Source organism: Sciurus vulgaris (genome assembly GCF_902686455.1).
Source record: "Sciurus vulgaris genome assembly, chromosome: 13".
Lineage (NCBI taxonomy): Eukaryota > Metazoa > Chordata > Mammalia > Rodentia > Sciuridae > Sciurus > Sciurus vulgaris.
Genome location: NC_136474.1, coordinates 73,005,028 through 73,027,051, shown reverse-complemented (window position 1 = coordinate 73,027,051; position 22,024 = coordinate 73,005,028). Strand labels below are relative to the sequence as shown.

At 54.5% G+C, this 22,024-nt stretch overlaps 1 protein-coding gene and 1 long non-coding RNA gene across 6 annotated transcripts in view; one reads left to right on the top strand and one right to left on the bottom strand.

Moving 5' to 3' along the window:
• The window catches only part of CTIF (cap binding complex dependent translation initiation factor), a 283,887-nt gene that overhangs the window by 248,859 nt on the left and 13,004 nt on the right, over positions 1 to 22,024 (bottom strand). The window lies entirely within an intron of this gene.
• On the top strand, positions 3,143 to 11,750 carry LOC306643070. Its single transcript, XR_013758813.1, has 3 exons — positions 3,143 to 3,248; positions 7,240 to 8,646; positions 9,229 to 11,750. It is a non-coding gene; the product is annotated as an uncharacterized lncRNA (long non-coding RNA).

Sequence of the window (22,024 nt, the reverse complement as noted above, 5' to 3'; positions counted from 1 at the left end):
TGCCTTATTTCACTTAGCATGATAGCCTCCAGTTCCATCCGTTTACCAGCAAGTGCCATAATTTCATTCTTCTTTATGGCTGAGTAATATTCCATTAGCCTGAGTTTTTAACACTACAATGCACACGGAAAGATGTTCAATACCAGGAATCCTTAGGGAAATGCAAATGAGAACCACCCGCTAGGATGATTATAGGCAAAAAGGTCTAATAACAAGTGTTGATAAGGAAAGGATGTCGAGGAACTGGAACCCCCAGATGGGGCCCAGGGGACGGTAAAGTGGTGCTGCCACTGTACAAAACAGGTTGGCATTCACTCAAAAGGTCAAGCACACAGTGCCCACAGGACTCTGCAATTCCACCCCAGGCATCTATCCCAGAGAGTCAAAAATGTACGTCCACACAAAAACCTGCGCTGGAGTACTCATAGAAGCATCGGTCATAACTGCAATATGGAATCACCCCCAAATTTCCACCACTGTGAACAGATAAATAAAGTGCAGTGTAACCACACAGGGAACGTCGTCAGAAGTAAGAGTGAAGGGCTGAGAGGCGTAAAGCCTGCTGGCCTTGAAGTGAGGCTCAGTGCCGGGAGCCAGTCACAAAAGACCACGTATTTTATTTACTTATTTATTTTTGGTGCCAGGTGAGCCCAGAGGAGCTCGACCACTGAGCCGCATCCGTAGCCCTTTTTCTATTTTATTTAGAGACAGGGTCTCACTGAGTTGCTTAGTGCCTAAGTTGCTGAGGCTGGCTTTTTTTTAAGTTTTTAAAATTTTTTGTAGTTGTAGATGAACAGAACGCCTTATTTAATTTGTTTATTTTTATGCAGAGATACGGATGGAACCCAGTGCCTCAACATGTGCTCCGCAAGTGTTCGGCCACTGAGCTACAGCCCCAGCCCCTAAGGCTGGCTTTGAACTCACCATCCTCCTGCCTCAGCCTCCCAAGCCTCTGGGATTAAGACCATGCATTTGTAAATTCCACGTGTATGAAACGTGCAGAATGGACAGGTACATAGAGAAGGTCGATCAGCGGTCAGCCAGGGCCAAGGGGCCGGGGAGGTGGGCTGGGAGGCCGTCCGCGGCCATGGTGAAGACATGAGAAGCCACCTGCTCAGGATGACTCTGATGACCTAGGAATTCCATCCCAGGGGAGCTTTTATTTTAAAACCTGGGGGGGAGACGCGGCCCTGGGGGTGCTAAACCACTACCCTTGACGTCCTGGCCAAAGACGGACTAAAGCTAAGGAAGCAGAGGTGCGCGGAGCCAGCGGGGAGGCCGCTCTGTCCCTGACGGGCATCCTCAGGGGCCAGCACGGGCCCCAGTGGACCTGCTCCTTCTGGACCTGGCTTTTGACCTCACCTGCTGCCTCAGAACCCGAACTCCTCCACCACCGCGCGTCCCGGGCAGCGGCATGGGGACCCTTCACCCATGCTCCCCGCCTGAGGTGGCCAGGGGCACTCGTCCAGGGCCCCCCGGGTCTGCCTGCGTTTTCCCCCTCTTGTCCCCGGGAGTCCATCTGCTTCCCCAGGCCAGCTGGTTAAGCTCCATGTCACCTCCCGACTGGGCGCCTGGGCAGGGCCTCTCTGCCTGTGAGTGACCACGGCCGGGGCTACACAGATGTCCCTCTGACTGGACTCATGCTCTGAAGGCATCTCCTGAGCAGGCTTCAGGCCTCCCCTTCAGAGGTTCCCTCGGGACGCTGTCCCGGGCTCCTGTCCCTGTCCCGGGCTCCCTGTCCCTGTCCCGAGCTCCCTGTCCCTGTCCCTGTCCCGGGCTCCCTTGTGCCCACTACTGTGGCTCGCCATGTGAAGCACTCTCACGTCACACATGCCACCTAAACGACCCTCACATTTTTAATAATAATTAGCAATCACAACCTTCTAGAATGTTCTGCCTTCAATGAATGAAGCCAGAGAAGGCGAGATCACACAGAAGCCGAGCCCTGAGCCTCCAGCACGCCAGGCGTGTGAGGCGGTGCGGGAGTCGCAGCCTCAGGGAAGAGTCTAAAAGGCTCCTGAGCAGCCCAACCCCCCTGCGTCCCTCTGTTGTCTCCTCCATGTCCCCCACGAGCCTCGTCCTTAGGACACTGTCTGGTGTGGCCTTGCTGAGCAGTCACACCCCAGCTGGCCTAGTGATCTGGAGCGGGGGGACCCTCTCGTTCGAGGTGGCTTGTCACCCACTCGTCCCTGGCGTCTGGGCTGGCTGGAGCAGAGGCCTGCAGACGGAGGACCCACCGAGGAGGGGGGCTAGGCCAGGCCGAGGCCAGGGCCGCAGGAGCCGGGTGGGAGGGACCCGAGGGTGGCCTCGGGAAAGGGCTTCCTGGACGGCGCCCCCACCCCAGCACCCGCGCCTGGGTGGTCTGGCTCTGCAGTGGACAGGGAAACGCCACGCTGCCCAAGAGCTGGCAGCAGGCCTGGCACAGCCCACGGGGCCACCTGCGCACACGTCCAAAGGTCAGCTGTGCCAGTGACCCCACGCCCTGGGAAGGCAGGCCCATGCTCTCCCGTTGGCCAGCGCCCTGGGCACACTGTGACTGGGGCTGGCGTCCGAGGTCGGGCACGAACGGTCCACAAGCCCCCATTGTTCTGGGCGCGTCCTCTGAGGCCGATTGTTCCACGGCGTGGGTCCCAGGCCTGCGGCCTCCACAAATGCCTGGGCGGGGGAGCGAGGCTGGACCGGCTGAGGCCGGCCAGCAAAGCCCTCACTCGGCAGTGCGGCTGGACAGGAGGCAGGGCCTGCGGCTGCCTCACTCGCCTGGGGACACGGGCAGTCATGGGCACGAGGCCTCCAGCATAAGGATGCAGGCCGGGCAGGGAGCCCTGGGGACAGGCCTGGCCTGAGGGCAGGGACCGTCCAGGGGAGCAGGCAGCCCAGGGGCAGGGTCCCCACACTCACCCCGTGGGGCCTCTCAGGGGGACAGGGACGCACAAACCCACCCTTGGTGGCCGCTCCCACAGTCCGCCCAGTTCTGCCCGGTGCCGTCCAACTGCACTCTCAAACCGCCAAAGGCAGAAGAAAGCGAAAACCATCTGATGCCGTCGGCAGTGCCCCAGCAAGGAGGCCCTGGTGGGCCGCCCGCCGCCCCAGCCTCGTGGGAGGGGAAGACGGGCGGAGCTGGGCGAAGCTGGAGTCCGCTCGGGGACAGCTGTCAACGGGGCAGAGTACTGACCACCTCACAGAAGAGCTGTGGGGCTCGCGAGAAGACGGACAGACGGACAGCCCTGTGGACTTCAGACCCTCAACAGGTCGGCTTCCCGGGCCTGCTCACCACCCCAGGAAGAGGGGCCAGGCCCTTCCTCCTACACCCAGGCCTGTCCCCAGGCTCCTGGCCCGGCCCCCGCGCACTCCATGTCCTGCCTCCTCTGAACCCGAGCAGCCCTCTGAGGCAGGCAGTGATTGGCAGCACTTCTGCTATTCCCGTTTTAGAGAATCAGAGAGGGAGTGAGTCTTGGCTCGGTCACACAGGATGTCACCTTAAGAACGGGGAGTCAGACGGTTCTCCCGGTTTTCTAATTGTGTCTAAGAAAGCGGATCATATATATTGAGCATGCGGATCCCCTGGGCAGGACAGTCCCCTGGCTTCCCAGAGTGTGGCTGATGCTCAGGAATGCATGTGAGTGACACTATGCCTGCCCCAGGCCTAGGCCTGAAGGAAACCCAGCAGCCCTTGTGTTTGTGTTCTGGGGGACGCCAGCCACCTGGTAATGAAGCCAGTCACCCTGAGACTACCATGTTGAAAGGAAGCCCAAGCCACCCACGCAGCCACACCACACAGAAAAGGAGGGGGTCCCTAACTGCTCTGAGCTCAGTTCCCTGAGCTGAAAATGCCAAATCCCCTTCTTTATCCACCTGGTCAACACCTCACTCTCCTTCAAGACCAGTTCAATTGTCCTCTTCAGGGTGACACACAACTCTCCACTCCTGTGAAGGAGAATAATAGAATTAGGACAGTGGGCTCTGTCCTGGATTAGCCTAGATCAGATCTTTCTACCACCTACTAGCTGTGCAACCCTGGGCGAGTAAATGAACCTCTCTGAGCCTATTTCCTTGGTTATAAAATGAGAGGACTCCTCTTAACCTCATAAAGCCACACAGGACACCTGGGTTCCTGCTCTCTACATTCCTGCCATCTTTTTACGTCCACTTTTTTGGGGCTCCACGGTGGTTGATCTTAGACGTCAATGTGGCCAGGCTGCGGTGCCCAGCCACTTGGTTGAGTGTGTTTAGCTGCTGCTGTGAAGGTATTTTCATATGCAGTGAACATTCATAGTCAGTCGACTTTAAGTCGAGCAGATTTCCATCCATAATGTGGGTGGGCCTGGTCCATGCAGAGGCCTGAAGAGCAAAGTCAGGTTTCTCAAAGGAGGAATTCTTTTTTTAAATTTTTTTTTAAAAAAATACCTTTATTTATTTTTATGTAGTGCTGAGGATTGAACCCAGGGCCTCACACGTCCTAGGCAAGTTCCTACCACTGAGCCACCACCCAGTCCCTCAAAGAATTCCTCAAGACTAAAAGAGCCGGGCACAGCGGGTGCTCCTGTGATCCCGTGGCTGGAGAGGCTGAGGCAGGAGGATCGGAAGTTCAAAACCAACCTCAGCACCTTAGAGGCCCTAAGCAAGTTGGTGAGACCCCAACTCAAAATAAAAAAGAAAATGGGCTGGAGATGTGGCTCCGTGGTAAAGCCCCCTCCGTTCAATCCCTGATACCGAAAAAAAAAAAAAAAAGTCTAAAGCACAGAAATCCTGCCCAGTCTGCAGCCTGCCGCCCTACAGGTTTCAGACTCAAGGCCGCGACATCCACTTTTACCCTCGTTCCCGCCTGCCAGCACCCCACCCGGCCGCTCAGGCTTGCCAGCCCGCGGTCACAGGAGCCAGCGCCTCTGACCCTCCCTCTCCCACACATGCTTCCGTTTCCCTGGAGACTGCCACCAGCCCAGGCCCCTTGGGGGCCGGGGCCAAGTGCAATGTGCCTTCTTTGACGGCTCAGCCTGCAGAGTCCAGCGCAGGCCACAGACACAAAGGACCAGAAGCCAAGTGACGTACAGTACAGGGCGGGAGAGGAAATTATGACACGGCCCATGCGGCAGAATATTATATACCTGAGAAAATAAGGAGGATCATCATGTGCTGATACAGAAGCCATCTACCCAACAGACTTTTTTGGGTGAAAAAAGCAAAGAACAGAAAAGCACTTTCTTTGCTGAAAGAAAGGGGGAAATGACATATTCCCCCTGAAAGAAGGGGGGAAATGACATATTCCATATTCTCCTTAAAGAAACCCTGAAAGGAGAAAGAAAATAGCATTATAAAAGTGCGACCTGTGGGGCACAGTACAGCATGCCTGTGGTCCCAGCGACTCAGGAGGCTGAGGCAGAAGGACTCCAAGTTTGAGGCCAGTCTCCACAACTGAGCTAGACCCTGTCTCAAAATTTTAAAAAAGGGATGGGGAAGTAGCTCAGTGGTAAGTCATCCAGGGTTCAGTCCCCAGCATCGCGAGCGCGCGCACGCGCACACACACACTACCTGCGACACCACTTGGTAAGACCTAATTGCTCTACCTAAGTGCTGTGTGGTTAGATGTTGTAAGGAAAGCTCTCGTCTTATGCTGAAATGTCCTGAATTATTTATGATTAAAATATGATGTCAGCGATTGTCCTCAACTAGCCCAGGAGTAAGGGAGCAGACAGCAGGAAAGAATGGAGGTGCACACGAGGGGACCCTGAGGAAGCCGGGTGACTGGCACACAGGTTCACATATCATCCTGTCCTCTTTATAACCCTGGAAATGATCGATCATAAAGCTTTTAAAAAATTACCTCCAGAAGGGAGAAGGGCAGGAAGGCAGCAGGTGAGAGCATGGGTTCAACTTCGTTGATCTTTCATTCAACTAATTAATGAATTAATCTTTATTTTTGAGACAGAGCCTTGCTAAGTTTCCCAGGCTGGAAGTGAGCTGGCAACCTTCCTGCCTCGGTTTCCCAAGCGGCTGGGATGACAGGTGTGGCCACCGCAACTGGCTTTTTTAAAAAAAAATTCCACAGTGGAATTTACATCACTGACGTTGACCACCGCGCGCGTCCTTCGGCGCTTGCGCGTGCAGCTCACGCGCTCTAGTGCGTTCACGCTATTGCGCAAGCATCACGTTCACCCGGCTCCAGGACGTTCCCGCACACCTTCCAAGCCTCACAGGGTTAGGCAGTTGCCCGACCCCTGCGTGGGTCCTGACCCGCCCTCCTCGTCGGGGTCTTCCTGTGCTGGGTATTTCACAGAGATGCACCGCTGCGCTACGGTCTGGCTTCTTTGGTTTCACATGACCTGTTTGTGGTCCTCTGCGCTGTACCATGTTCATGGCTGAATACTATTCTGTTGTGTGGGCAGACAACAGCTTGTTTACCCATTCACCAGTTGATGGAGATGGTTGCCTCCAGACCACTTCTTTTTTCACTTTAGTTTTTTCTTTTTTTAATTTATTTACACGTGGTGCTGAATCAAACCCAGGGCCTCACACATGCCAGGCAAGCGCTTTACCACTGAGCCACAACTCCAGCCCCTAGTTTTATTTTCAAACAGTGTAATACTCCGTCTCTTTAAGCCAATTTTAAAAATTGTTTCTACTAGTGGACACGGACCTCAGGGAAGGCAGGATGGGGACATGGGCAGATTCACTGAAAAGAAGTTTGGACAAAATGAGCAACAAAGCATTAAAACGATAAAAAAGAAGGTGGATAATAAAGCATAATACTTGCATCAGGGCCACGTGGTGTCCACACCCTCAGTAACTCGAGGAGCTGGGTGGGCAAGGCCCTGGGAGAATGGGCCAGCATCAGAGCAGGTCTGGAGGCGTGCCAGGCTGGGCCATCGTGACCCCAGGCTGGAGCCAGGAGTGATGACGTCCATCATCGTCACAGGCTGACCTTAGACTGTGCCAAATCCCTAAGGGCCAGGCTGAGGCCTCTACTTGCAGTGGACACCAAGAGACCTCAGAATCATGGAGCATTGGGCTAGGCCTAATGGCACACGCCCATAATCCCAGCAACTCAGGAGGCTAAGGCCAGAGGATGGTAAGTCCGAGATCAGCCTCGCCAACTTAGCGAGGCCGGAAGCAACTTAACTAGACCCTGACTCAAAATAAAAAATAAAAAGGGCTGGGGATATGGCTCGGTGGTAAAGCACCCCTGGGTTCAAGCCCCAGTACCAAAGAAAAAAGAAAGAAAATTTCATAAACATTCTTTTTCAGGAAGGAAATGTCTGTGCCTGCAGCCAGGAGACCCCACTCAGCTGCAGCTCCAACCCTGGGTGAGTCACCAGCCCATTTTCCAGATGGAAACTAACTTCTGTCCCTCAATCTTGGAGCATTAGATGGTCCAGGGAGGATGAAGGCTCTGGACTCCTCAAAGATCCTATAAACACAGGGGGGTCTTAGGACTCCTGTGTCCTGGGGGTTAGTGGAGGACACCCCAAGAGGACAAAATGTATGCAACTGAACTTGGAAAAGTAGACTGACCTTCTAGACTTCCTGTGAAGGGGAGGACGAGTCTAAGAAGTGAGACAAGCTGCATAGCACCACCACATCTTACACCTATGTAGTTCTGCTCTGTTTGCTATCTCATTGATCCTGGGTTCCAATCCATAGTGGTAGTATTGTTCTCTTTTTAAAGGAAAGAGAGTGGGGCCAGGAGCCCAGCCCCTGAACAGTCCTGCTGTCCCCTAAGATGCACCGTTGGCTGCTAATCAGAATTGATGTTTGCTCATTTGATGTTGCTATAATACAATACCCAAGGCTGAGTAAGATATAGAGAAAAGAGGTTTGTTTGGCTCAAGATTCTGATGGCCGGCAAGTTCAAACAATGTGGTGATTGGTGTCTAGTGACAGTCCCTCTCCCCCGCCCCCGCCGTGTCAACATGGCAGACAAGTGGAAAAGGTGCTGGCCCCTGCAGAAGGGGCCACACACATGGGGTGGTCTCACTTCATAACAACCTACTCTCATAAGAACTAACCATGGTACCTAACCCGTCCCTCGAGATGGGCATGAGCCCCAGCTGAGCGTGTTACCCTGTGAACTAACTCTAACTCCTCTCCCACTTGGCCCCACCTCGTCAATGTCCCACCACCTCAACCCTGTCACACTGGGGACCAAGCTTCTAGCACCTGAACCTTTAGGAAACAAACCATATTGAACCCACAGCGGTTTCCTGGGTGGCTGTCTCATGTGCTCCCTTTCAGCAGCATCTGCTATGTGTCACATGGTGCTGAGCCCTGCAGGTAAGACACGGGACACAGGCCCTCAGGGAGCCCCTGGGCCTCCGTGGTCACCTTGGTAGCATGCATGGCAGAGGCTGGAGCTGCCTACCCAGCACTCAGCTCCGTCTTCCTCACTAATAGAACCTCAGGTCACACACTTAGATGAAAACTACCTTTCCCAGTCTCACTTGCAGATCCGGTGACCAGTGGGAATTCATCCCGGTTCCTCCTTCTTGCCCAGAATGTGGGTGTGATGGTTAGAACTCCAGCAACCACACTGGACAAGGAGACGACCTTGAGTAAAGTGGCCACCTACAGAGTCGGCAGAGCAAACAGAAGGAAGCAGCCCAAGTCCCAGGTCCCATGAAACCACCACACCAGCTCTGGCCAGCTGACCTCCAGGTAGGAAAATAATCTCTATCTTACATAAGCCCTCATTATTTCTGATGTCTGTTACTATCTGTTATGGTGTAGATATGCAGAGTCCCTCAAAAGCTCAGTGTGAGACGTGCCTGTAACTTTAGAGGTGAGACGATTGGGTTACGAGAGCCTCCCCGACCAGTGCATTAATCCACTTGAAGGATTAACCGGGTGGTAACCATGGGCAGGCACGGTGTGGCTGGAGGAGATGGGTCACTGGGACCTGCCTTTGGGGTATATATTTTGCCCCTGGTGAGTGGAGCTTGCTGCCTGCTTCCTGGTGTCACGTCCTGAGCTGCTTTGCTCCACCATGCCCCTCCGCCATGATGGTCTGCCTCACCTCAGGCCCAGAGCAACAGGGACGGCTGTCTATGGACTGAGTCCTCTGAAACCGAGCTCCAAATAAACTTCTCCTCCTCTAAAACTGTGCTTATCAAGTCTTTGGTCACAGCAACAAAAAAGCTGGCTAAAATACTAACGAATGCACATGCTGGTTCCTTTGAGTTGGTTCACATACCCTGAACAGCAAAGGCTTCTGGGCTCTGAAGAGATCTGTGTTGGCAGGAAGGGCCATAGAGGCAGCCACTGTCCAGAAAAAGGCCAGCAGCGTAGTGTGAAGGATGAGGGCCATCCACACCTTCTAGTTGAGTCCAAGAACAAATCTTGCATCCCAGATGCCATCAGGGACCTGAGCAAGCCCTCTGCAGCCAAGCCAGGCTCCGAGCGCCTGATCTAAGGGAAGACGCGTGGTCTCTCCAGCCCAGGCACCTACCATAGGGTCTCTTGCTCCAAATCCTGGGACAAGGTCTGGCCTGCTCACCTCCACGTGCGGCTTCTCACACTCCAGCCTCCCCTCCGGTCCCCACCTCCCTCCGGCCTCCCCTCCATCCGGGTTCTCATGACCACCTGAGTCACCCCACCCCACACTTCCACCTCCAGGCCTGACCTAGAACGTTCCTTCTGCCTGAACCACCTCCTCTGCCCACCTCTTGGCCCGTCCACCTCCCCTGAGGCCTGTGGTGTGAGAAGCCCTGGCTGAGTCCCCAGGGGGGACGGGCTCCCCAGGCACCCACCACCCGCACCCTGTGCCTCTTTTCCCTGCATGTCCTCTTCACTCTACGTGGACGTCACCCCCACTAGTCTGTGGGACTCTCCAGGACAGAAGTAAGTCCTCTCCCCAGAAGGCTCTCTCTGGCCACAGGAGATCGTGCTGAGCTCCTATGCACGCAGCTTCTGGCATGTAGAAGTTTCCCCATGAATATTGATGGTGGAAAGACAGGCTCAGAATCTAACACCCCACCAGCCACTGCCTCCATCAGACCCGTTTCCTCGGCCCCAGAGGACACGGGTTCTTCCGATCAATATCGGCTCTGATACTCTGAGAAGTGCGACGTGCAGCCCGGCGGCAGGTGACCACGGTGCTCTTTCCTGGTGAGACGAGTCCCCGCTTAGCCCGTACTAGGGTGCTCGGCCCTGGGTGTGGGGATTTCTGCCTTGTTTTGCAAGGGCCTCCTTTGGATCTCTGCCTCCTCCATGGTGCCAGGCCATGGGCACCTCCCTTCCTTGCAGAGAGGACCAGAAGTTAATCCATCCCCGTGACACGTGTTGGAAGCTCTGGTGAGGAAGTAAAATGCTTGCTGGTTGAAATCGCTGACGTGAGATTTAGAAAACGCTCAAGAGGCATTTGTCCAGGTCTCCTTGCCCACAGGCTGGGGGACCAAAGTCACTAACCCCAGAAACAGAGGCAAGGGAGGACAAGGTCTGGTTGCTGCCCGCACAGATCAAAGCCAATGCTGGCTCCTGGGACGGCAGGAAGGGCGCCCAGCCCAGGCAGGGGATGGGTGGCCCGTGCCACCGTCCTGGAGATTGGGCGGATGCTGGTGCACCTCGACCCAGAGCTAAGGTGCTAGAGACCCTACTCAGGTGCCTGGGCTGCTTCACCTGTCCACGCTGTGCACTGAACTGGTCTTTGGAGGAGGAACATCGGCTGCATTTTAATTACAGGCCGCCTCTTCTGCTTTAATACAAGGCTCTGAAAGCGCAGGACTTTAATCACATGGTATTAAGTCAAATCACCCTTCGAGTCTACTGGTGAGGCTGGGCATTTAAAGGGAACCTGCTATGCAATCTTAGATCAAGCAAGTTAATTCGTCTTTTTTGAAATCCTGAGGGTTTTATTTGTTTCTAATTTGGGGAATTTATTTAAGTGGATCTAATCCGAGTGCACCAGGAGCACCAAGTGACTCACTCACCCCACCCCAATCAAGTCTGTGACATCCCTGGGATGTCACCATCTCCCCTTCTCCTGGGTTGTGTCTTTTCTCTCAAAACAGCACATCAGGGAAATTCCGAAAGAATGAGTTATAGGCTGAATTGTGTCCCCGTCCCAAATTCCTACGCTGCAGTCCTGACCCCCAGCACTCCAGAATGTGACTGGATTTACAGAAGGTGCCTTGGGCTGGGCGGGGGCTCAGTGGTAGAGCACTTGCCTAGCACGTGTGAGGCGCTGGGTTTGATTCTCAGCCCCGCATAGAAATAAGTGGAGAAAATAAAGTTATTGTGTCCATCTACAACTAAAAATATTTTTTTAATATGTGCCTTTAAAGAGGCACTAAGGGTGAAATGCTGTCCCGTGGGCCCCAGTCCAGTATGAGGGGTGTCCTGGTGATGGGATGAGCTCAGGACAGACACGCACACGGGGACCAGTGAGGACACGGAGACAATGCCATCAGCAAGCTACGGAGAGGCCTCTGCGGAAACCAACTGGCCCGATGCCTGGTCTTGGCCTTCCAGCCTCTGGGACAGGAGGACAGACGTCTGCTGGGAGGACCCCACCGGGCCTGGGGTCCTTGTCAGGCAGCCCGGGCTGGGCAATGCAGAGGGCGTCCAGGCCGCCGCTTCCCTGGTCTGGCTGACGGAGAGCTGTGACCAGCCCAGGCCCTTTCTGAGGTTGCTGCAGGAGTCGTTGCAGCCGTGGGCGGTGGGTGATCACTCCCTGCCGCCGCTTCTCCGAGGTTTGGACCCTGCCTTGGCCCACAGAGCGTGCGACTTGTCTCTCACTTCTTGCCGTCTCCTGGGTGCGGGATGCCTGCAGCGTGAGAAGGGGATCCTCACACCGACAGTTGGGATTTTTTTTCTTAAATTAACACTTCACTTTTTTTTTTTTTTTTTTTTTAGCAATGTCACATGTATTTTTAACACTAAGACTCAACTTGTTAAAGTGAACAAATCGATGTAAGGGCCAGTATTAGAGACCTTACTTTCATTTTACGGATGGGGTAAACTGAGGCTCAGAGAGAGTGAGTGATGCATCCATGGTCCTGTGGCCCCTCTGGGGTCACCTGCAGTGCCCTCTTTCCTCCCCTGCTGTGCCAGCTCGCACCCAGCACTGACGTCCTGGCAATCAGAGCACTGCCAAGACCAGGGTCCTGAAACCGTTGGTGACTCCTAGATGCAGACCACTTCAAGCCCCCACGGGCCTCCACCACCCCCTGCCCTCCAACCTCTAGCCTCTTGCCATGGTCTAGATGTGGTTTGAGTTTGTTCACACAAGTATGGTGGAAGCTTGGTCCTTTGCAGAGCGATTGGGAGGTGGGAACTTTAAGAGGCATGGCCTAAAGGGAGGCGTGGCCTAAAGGGAGGCGTGGCCTTGGAAGGGACTCTGGGACTCTGGGGCTCCCCTGTCTCTGGCTTCCTAATTGCCTACGGTGATCTCCATCTCACACACACTGCTGTCATTTTGTCATGTGCTCCGAGGTCCTCGCCAGAGCCAAGCAGATGCCAGCACCCGGCCCTTGAACCTCCAGAACAGTGAGCTAAATAAACTTCTTTTCTTCATTAAGTAACCTCAGGTATTTCATTATAGTAATGCAAAATGAAAATACCTCCCATCAGCCACCTCCATTGTGACAGAGCAGTCATACTGCCCCAGGGAAGCAAGCCATGTCACATTTCACCTTCTCTGAGAACACCTCACCTCTTCCTGACTTGCGGGGCAGCTTCTTCCTCCAGCAAGCCCCCTCTGACTGCTCTGGCTGGATTTGTGCACAGAGCGCCCAGGCCCAGCCATGTGAGTTGGCTTGTAATAGACTCGCTTTGGTTCATCTGCAAATTACTGACCTTAGTCTGTAGGGCGAGGACCACATCGTCCAACACAGACCACGTGCCCAGCCACAATAAGATTCAGTAACTTTTTTGGCTTTATTGAAAGGCCAGTCAGATAAAGTAAGCCCAATATAACAACATGTTCAAACACAGCAACTTACAAGCTCAACTTTTCAAGCAAAATTTTATTTTCCGGGGTATCTGCCCCATGAGGAGTGTGCTGGACTCTGCCTGGGCTCCTGTCCCTGCTTCCTTCTATCCCTGAACATCCCAGCAACCCCACAGTCCCGCTTCCCTGTCATGAAGCTAAAGACCCTTAAACCACCGCCTGTGTGGACCCAGGAGTCACTGTGAGAAGATTCTGGAGGTGTTTCTTGAAAGACTTCTCCTGATAAAAGACTAGACCATGAGGCCAAGAATTCTTGTCTCTCGTTCACTTGATAAATTCCCAACTCCTGGATAAAAAGCCCAGGACACAGTTGCTGCTCGAACATAGCTACTGAATAAATGTGTTAAGTACGGAAGACTATTAACCCTCTCACTGCCTTCTGGATGAGACAGAGAACTGGTAGTCCCACCTCAAAGGGAACTGCCTCCCAGAGAGAACTTCAAGGAATATGCTGGCCCCGGAGGCAGCAGGGGCTGTCCTAGCGGTCACCTCTGCAAAAATATATCAAATGGGTGGCTCACCCAGGCATGGGAAAGGCATCTCAGCAGCGGTGGCTGGACCAGCCCCTCCCTCGTGTGCACCCTGGCTTGGATTCGCCAGCGATGGAGCATGACCCCACGTTAGGACATGGCCCCCAAAGAGGGCAGTCCCCACACACCAAGGCCCTTCCTTGGCCACGCACCTCTCAACTCCTCCCCCTCTGAATGCCTCCCCTGAGGTGCTAGCCAGTCCCAAGACCTATTTTAGATTTCACCTCCAGTCACTTCCACACCATGTCTGGGGAGTCCTACTATGCACGGCTCACCCAGTGGGTGCGGAGATGAACCGACGGAGGAGGGAGCTCAGCCAGAACGGAACCCAGGCAGCCCGGCGCAGGATGGGACTGAGGCACGGAGTCCTAGCACAGGTGGGGGACCAGTTGCTCCAGATCTCTGGGACGTCCCAGGGGGCAGGGTACAGGAGGCATCTGAGGCCCAGGCTCCTGATAAGTTAGAATTTCGAGGCCTGCTGGAGGCCCTGGGGACCTGCCCTGGGTGGGGACAGCTGACTCTCCCTCTACCCAGGGACAGCCAAGCCCTGCCATCTCAGGTCCTGCCCTTCGCACCCACTAAGGGCATCTTACTGTACCATGCAGCCCCTCCATGTCCTCACACAGGCCACACGGCCCTGGGAGACCCGGCCCCTGTGGCCTCACAGATGGTGAGGTCTCCCCAGCACATGGCCCTCCCGGTCGGTGGCTTCCTGGGCTCCTCCACAGGCTTGTCACCCTTGCCCACCCCCTCCCCACTTCCTGTCAGACTGCTCCTCCCACTGCAGAGGCTCCCTCCCTCCCAGCCCCTCCAGCCCTTGACCTTGCTGGACCTTCTTTGTCTTGGGCCAGTGGTCTCTGTCCTGAGTCACTGCTGTGTCCCAGCAACTAGGATGGGGCTTGGCACGTGGTGAGGAATGCTGGCTGGAGAATGAAGGAAGGACCATCCCTCCTCCCGGGACACCCGCGCTCTCCTCTGTGGGCTCATTCACTGATTCACTGATAACGCTGTGAGCAGAGCAGGACCCCGGGCCAGAATGGCCAAGGATTGCTGCCTGGGTCTGTAAGATGGGCTGGTGACACTGTTGCCAGGTGAAAGGCCACAGAGCACACCCTGATCCCTGACTGAAGGACACCAGAGGATCATGAACTTAGATTTAGGATCAGCCTCACGTCTGCCCTTGGCCTTCTGGTCGACCGGCCTTGCTGAAGCAGAGTACCACCTCAGGAGGCTGGGCCTCGAGGTGCCCAGGGCAGGACAGCCACACCAGGTGTGACAGTTACCTCGGTGCAGGTTTCACCTGTATTTCAGGATGGGGCCCGAGCGCATGGGCCATCAGTCCCCCCACTGTCTGCAACACAGCAGGTGGGGGTGTTTCTACTAGGATTCTGAGATCTCCTGCGTGTGGTGGGCCAGGTGTCAGGACCATCCTGAGCAGGAAACGGCTCATTTGAACCTCACAGTGGCCTGGCACTACTGTTATCCCCGTGTTAGAGATGAAGGGACCAGAGCCCAGAGGGCCGACCCCCGACCCTGGCTTCTGGGACCGACTCCAGGATGACAGAAGGAACATCTTGAGAGTGGGAGGCTGTGCCCTGGGGCCAGCTGTGAAGTCCTGCGTGAGCCCGTCAAAGCCCAGGACCTTGGTAAATGGGCATGCTGGTAACACCAGCCCACCCACCCGCAAGGTGCAGGGCCTAAGAAAACTCAGAAACACGGCATGCCAGTGGGAGCTGGGGTGACCTCAGGGCACAGCCATCTTGAGACTTCTCAGCTGCTTCCTGCAGGGGCGGGGCAGGGAGAGCCCCCACAGCGGGGAAGCACCACCTGCAGCCAGATGCCCACCACCTAGAAGATCACTGAGGGGGGCAGGGACACCCCCGCCACAGGGCTGGTCGTCTGCAGGAAACAGATGGCGAGAGGCACGCAGGCGGTGACATGGGCGATCACCAGGGCAGGAAGACCCAGGCCCGTGAAGGATACAAAGGAACTCCACGTGACTCAGCAGCCCAATGCCACCCACGGGGAGTGTCCTTCAATCCACCAAGACCAACAGTCCTCGTGGTGAAGGGAGACCATTCTTGGATGCGGGGGGACACCTTTTCGGTCACATTTTTAGCGTTGTTGGAGTCCCACCTACGCTACCACACACTCTAATGAGGTCGCTTCAACCTGAACCGAACTTCTATTTTTCAAAACAGCCCCCCAAACTGAACAGCTTCAGTTTTACCCACGTACCCACTTTTTCTGTCAGTAGCTAATGATTCAGTTACTGAGGTCAAACATTCTCCCAGGAAAAGCTACAGGACATGGTTTGGGAGACATCGATGGAGGCCTAGGGCGGGATGTCCCCAGCACATGGGGCTGTCCAGGACCTGTGGCGCCAAGCTCTACCCCACCCGCCCCAGCAGGCCCTCAGCCACACACGGCAACCACCCCTCCAGGCCTGCCAGGGTCCCACCTGCATTCCACAGGGCAGGAGAGTGTGGGAACGATGGACGCCACCCACTTCCACAAAAGCTCCCTTCACGGCAGAGTGGCTGTCTGGCCTCAGGGACACCAATGACCAGCCCTGGTCCTGGCTAAGAGCAGCAGGACCATGGGCCCAGTGGCTACCAGGAGGCACACTTCAGAAAAGCTGGCTCCTGCCAACAAGGAAGACCTCTATTTGGATAATCCCGAGTGACCTGAAAAGGGCCAAAGAGAAGACTCTAAGAGCCTTTTCCCAAATCCCAGCTGAGGAGGAGCAGGAATCCCTGGTTGTCAGAAGAGTCTTTCATCTGGGGGCTAATGACTGAGGGAGGGGCAGGGCCAGCGACTTCAGCACCAGGGAGTGCCTAGCAGGAGCCCACCCCACCAATCTCAGGGTCCCAAGCCCCATTGTCACAGGCACCGACCTGGGGGAAGAGCAGGGACAGCAAAACTCTCAGGCAGGAGGTCCCTCAAACAGGGCAGAGAAGCTCTGGCCCAAGGGAGGGTCCCGAGGGAATCACTACGGGGTACAGATAATGTCACTGAGAAAACACGGAAGAATAAACCTGCCCCCAAGATCCCAGAGAGATGAACACGCATCACCTTTAGACCACTACCAAGTTCAAGGTCAACTTTCCATTGATAGTAGAAGTAAAAGACACAGGAGTTCCCCTCACCTCCTCTGCTCCTGGGACAGTTCACACCCAAGGGGCAGGAGAGGCTGCAGACTCCCCATCATGGGGAAGGAGCTGGGTCAAGACCCTACCCTGCTTCTAGGGCCCTTCTGCAGCCAGAGAGTTCCATGCCCCCATCATACATCCCTCCATCCTGAACTCCCTGGGCTGACTTAGGGCTGTTGCTGAAGCTGAGTGGGAAAGTGACACCCAGGGTGTGATGTCCCCCTTGCCTTACTCTGTCGCTGTTCTGGGACTATCCCAATGTCCAGGGAACTGGCTCCAAGGAGATTGATTGGCTGCATATTTGTTTGGGGCATTGCAATTAATTGAGATATGCCTTTCTTCCAGGTCCTGTTAAGAAATGTGGACCTTGGTCTCTAACACTCATTTTTATTGGGTGTTAAGTATGATCACGTAGAAATGCTATTTGTCTCATGTCCTCATTTCCAGAAAACAACTCTCTACAGTTCCAGGCCTGCCAGCCTGCGCAATAACCAGGATCGACTCCTCTTGTAAAGGACAAAACCAACGCCTGTCCCCTCTCTAAGTTCAGGAGCTTGCTGCGGTCTGAAGATGCCTCTGAAAGCCCCCCCCGCCCCCCCCCACCGGGGGGGCGGCAGAGGTGGGACGTCCCCCCCGGGGGCGGCAGAGGTGGGACGTGTCCCCCCCCCCCCCGGGGGCGGCAGAGGTGGGACGTCAGGCCATGCACCCTCCACCTTTATGAGATAAGGCTGATTCTAAGGCGCTGAGTCTGCAAGTTCAATCTTTCCTCTCTTGCCCCTGTGATGCCTCCCGCCATGTTAGGATGCAGTAAGAAGGCCTCACCAGATGCCACCCTGTGATCTTCGACTTCCCAGCCTCCAGCACTGTGAGCTAAATGCACATCTAAATTCATCAATTACCCAGGCTGCGGTATTCTGTGATAGCAACAACGTGGGCTCAGACAGAGCTCATTTGCCAGACCTCACTGCCTCCAGGGCTTGTCCCCTATAGTCCTGAAGCCCCTGGGTGCTGCTGAGAGAAGACACTAGCAGGAGGGGGAAGATGTTGGCCAAGTCCACCTCACTTCTACTCAGGGCGGCCTTTACTCCACTGAGTTTCCACATCAGGCCACTAGGGAAAGGCAGCAGGGTACAGCGGGAAAGAACATGGACTGTGGAACCAGACTGCTAAATATGAATTTTGGCTTTGTCACTTATTAGCTGTGTGACCTTAGGTAAGTTACTTAACCTCTCTGTAAACTCTGCCTCAGTTTTCTCCCTAAAACGTGAATGATGATACCACCAGTTATCACATGATTATTTTTAAAGATTAGATTAGTTATGTTTAAAGTTCTTGAAATAGCACACATGATAAGCACTATATTTTAAGCACTGTACTTATGTAAGAAGTACTGTATTTTATTTTCTATTTTATTATTAAAAATAAAAAGAAGACATTTGAAGAATTTTGTGGCTAAGATGAAGTCGAAAACCATGACAGGCCTTGGTATTCATGGGGGACTACTGTCAGGATTAATGGTTCAGGACCCCAGTGGATTCCAAAAGTCATCATATACATAGTCCTCTCTTAGCCTATAACCCATGTGCAACCTCCCATATACTTGAAATCATCTCCAGATTACTTATGGTACCTGCTGCAATGTAAATAGTAGCTGTGGTATTTAGGGAATAAAGAAGGAAAGAAGGTCTCGGGAGGGTCTTGAGGTTGGGCTAATATTTTTATTTAATTTTTTTTAAATTTGTATGAGCACAGTAATAAACCTGAGTTTGGGATCCCAGAGTCCCAAGCTAGATCACAGCTGGGAGAAGTTCTGAGTTCAAATACTCAAATATGCATCCTGCTTTTTAATTCAGAAAAACGTGGTCACACTCACCAGATGGAGAGGACAGTCGGTTCTAAAACGCTGAGTCCCGCATCCTCAGTTCACTCCCCCAGAGCCTCTGAACACGGCAGGTGTTTAGCCCCAGGAAGAACTCACTCTCAACACACCCTGAGGCTGACTTTTGGGTGAGCGTGTTTATTATCTTTTGGAGAATGGATACCAACACTGACTACGGCAACATGTTTGGTGCTAAGATGGTCATTCTGACGATTCAAACTGTCCACTGTCACTCTGCTGAAGATATTTAGATGCTAACCGAGAAATTTCCCATGATCCAACTCCTAGACAACAAACTGCTGTTTGAAAATCTCAATTTGCAAAGCAGGTGTCTTGGAAACACTAGACCCTACATAAAAGGATTCTGTACAAAAATATTTACCAAAGTTGTCTTTAGGTAACGATCACCTTGTCTAAATTTAATCATATTCACAATCACGTGTATAAAACTCTTGTAAAAATAAATCTTTAGGAACCCACATTTTTTTTCCATGAAAAGAAATGGCCATGGGCTGAAATTGGACATGTATGGTTCAAAACTCTCTCTGTGCCAGGTGACATCCACCCAACCGAAGTGGCTGATGCAGTATTCTCCACAGCTCACGACCTGGGAGTGTCTGCCACATCTGTGGATCAGCTGTAATACTCTGATCAGCTTTGTATGGTCTCTTTATTAGACTCAGCTTCCTGCTACGCAATGACGAAATCACAAGTTCCATGGACTAGTTGTGAGTTTTTCTTTTCCTTTAATGCACATTTAAACAAATACATAGCTTTAAATTTTTTTGCACGTTCCTAAAGAGTCAACTGAAGATCACCCTATGTCCCACTAGCAGCATGAACGACATTCCTTAGGCACAGAAAGGGAGACTGTCACAGACTGAATCATGCCCGCCTCTAATTCAGGTGTTAAAGTCCTCGCTGCCATTGTCGATGCAAGTGGAGACGGTGCCTTTAAGGAGATAACTCGGGGTAAGCAGGCTCAGAGGGCTGGGGCCCTACTACAGCACAGCTGGTGCCCTGACAGGGACACACACCAGGGGCTGCCTCCTTCCGTGTGCACAGAGGAGAGACGTGTGCACAGGCGGCAAGAGGCAGCCATCTGCACACCAGGAAGGGAGCCCTCGCCAGAAGCTGAAGTTGCCAGCACCTTCATTTGAGGACTTTCAGCTTCCGGAATTGTGAAGAAATCAATGTCTGCTGGTTAAGCCACTGACCCAGCTTTGGCATTTCACTAGGGCAGCCTGCGCCAACTAAAACAGAGACTACGGAAACCAACATGGGTTAGCAGGGCACGGGTGGCACCAGCCTGTGATCCAGTAGCCCGGGAGGTTGAGGCAGGAGGATCTCACATTCCAAGCCAGCCTCAGCAACGGCGAGGCGCTCAGCAACTCGGTGAGACCCTGTCTCTAAATAAAGCACAAAACAGGGCTGGGGGTGTGGCTCAGCGGTCGAGTGCCCCTGAGTTCAATCCCCAGTACCCCCTCAAAAAAAAAAAAACTGACACAAATTATCACCAAACTGGAAGAGGACAAGAGTGCAGCGGCGGCTGTCTCGGGCCCAGCTCTGCTCCTCCTCAGATGCTGGCGAGGACGCAGTCCCCACTGGGCTCCTCCCTCGGCAGCGAACGTGGCCAGAGCTGCAGGCTCCATCTTCCTGCGGGTCCTGGGCAGGGAAGGAGCTTTCCCTCTCCGTTCCAGTTCACAAATCCCAGGGAAGGTCACAGTTGGCCTGGCTCTGGTCACCGGCCATCCCTCTTCCAACAGCTTTGGCTGGGGTGAGGGGACAATCAACCTGAGTCCCCTCACCCTCCGCAGCCAGCAGGGACACCGTGAAACTCCAGCTGTCCAGGAGGTTTGTGGAGGCCCAAGGGTCCCGCCTCTGCAGGCCTCTGACCTCCATGGCCACCCCTCCGCTGACACTGGTCCCCCTTGGCATCCTCCTTCCCGAAGGGCGACTGAGGCCCGCCGATGTCAGCACTGTTGCCAAGGCCATGCAGGCGAGCGCCACCCACCTCCCCACCCAGCCTCTACGGCCTGACAGGGCCCAGGCAGCTAAGGACGGACGGGTGGCTCAGGAGTCACCCTGCAGGCTGCGTGCTCGGAACAGAGAGAGACGCTCCAAACCCTCATGCTTCCAGAAGTGGCCGACCAGAGGGCAGAGTCCTGCGCTCCACCTCCTCCAGGGCAGAGGAAGCCGGAGCCACGCTCCCTGCTGCCCGGCTCTCACTGTCCCACGTCGGGGCTGCTCGTCCCCACTGGTAAAGCCTCCCGAGAACAGAAGTGAGCCTTCCTTTCCTGTCCCCTGTCCCCTTCCCCACGGCCCCGCTGAGCCCGACCTCTCTCACACTCTGGACCCTTCCTAAAGACCACCGAGTGTCTCCACTGGGAAAGTGGCTCCCTCCACTGCCGAGTAGGGAAGCCATCAATGCCTGCACGTCCCAGGGTCCCTGCTGACTGAGCAAAGGTGAGAAGCCAAATCTTCTCTCCGCTTCCTGAGCAAAGAGAGGTGATGCCAGGGGCTGAGAGGCCAAGGAAACAGCGGTGGCCCTCGGCCAGGTCCTAACTGCCACAGGTCCTCAGGGGTGAGCGCCTGCATGGTCTGTCCCCAACCTTCTCGGGTCCAGGGAGCCAGCCCTGCTGAACCTCACTGCCTCTGGACACTTGGACCCTCAGCTTCCTGGACAACTTAGGAGTCTTGGCAGAGGTGGCCTAGGCGGCTCATCAAGGCTGGCCAGGGAAATATCTTTGCCACAGATTATTTTGGCAGAGGCTGTGAAAGAAAGGGAATCCCTCATCTAGAAGCTCTCCTAGAAAAGATGAGAGTCATGGGCCATATTAACAGAAGCACATGCTCTAATGGAGGGAGGTGACAGTAGTGTGTTTCTTACATTCCCAGTCCACACCTCAAGCACTGTGTTCTATGCAGGGAGGAACTTTTTGGTAAAGGATGCAGAGAAGGGAGTCCAGGGGTCCAGGATAGGTTCTGGAGGCTTGGGAGAAACCTAGAGGCAACAGCACTCACTCAAAGCCAAGACTTGAGACTGTGAATACTCAGTGACCCAGGAAGAAGGGAGGGACACGCAGTCATGTGTCTTCAGGCTCTGGGCTACAAGAAAGAGAGCCCCCTCCTCCTCCGGAGGCTACAGAGAAGACGCTGCAGGAGGCCAGACCCTCAGATCCCGCCCAGCTGCTAGATCTGGGATTAGGTCAAATTTCTAGTATCTTCCATCTCCCAGATTGCAGGGTATGGGGCCGTCCTAGGAAACCCGGGAGAGCTCCCTCCGCAGGACCAGCCTGAAACTGCAACGGAGGACTTGCAGGCGCTGGCTCTGTCCTGCTCCTTCCCTGATCTGCCACTCACTGAAGGTCACTGCCCAGGGTAAGGCCGATTCTGTCCCCTCGGCCTGGGAGGCCACAGACACATGCTGGACACAGCAGCCGTGGAGCCAGTTTCTGAGGACAAGCGGGGCCACCTGGAAGCTGGACCCAGACTCACTTCTGTCCAGAGGACCAGAGGGCACAGC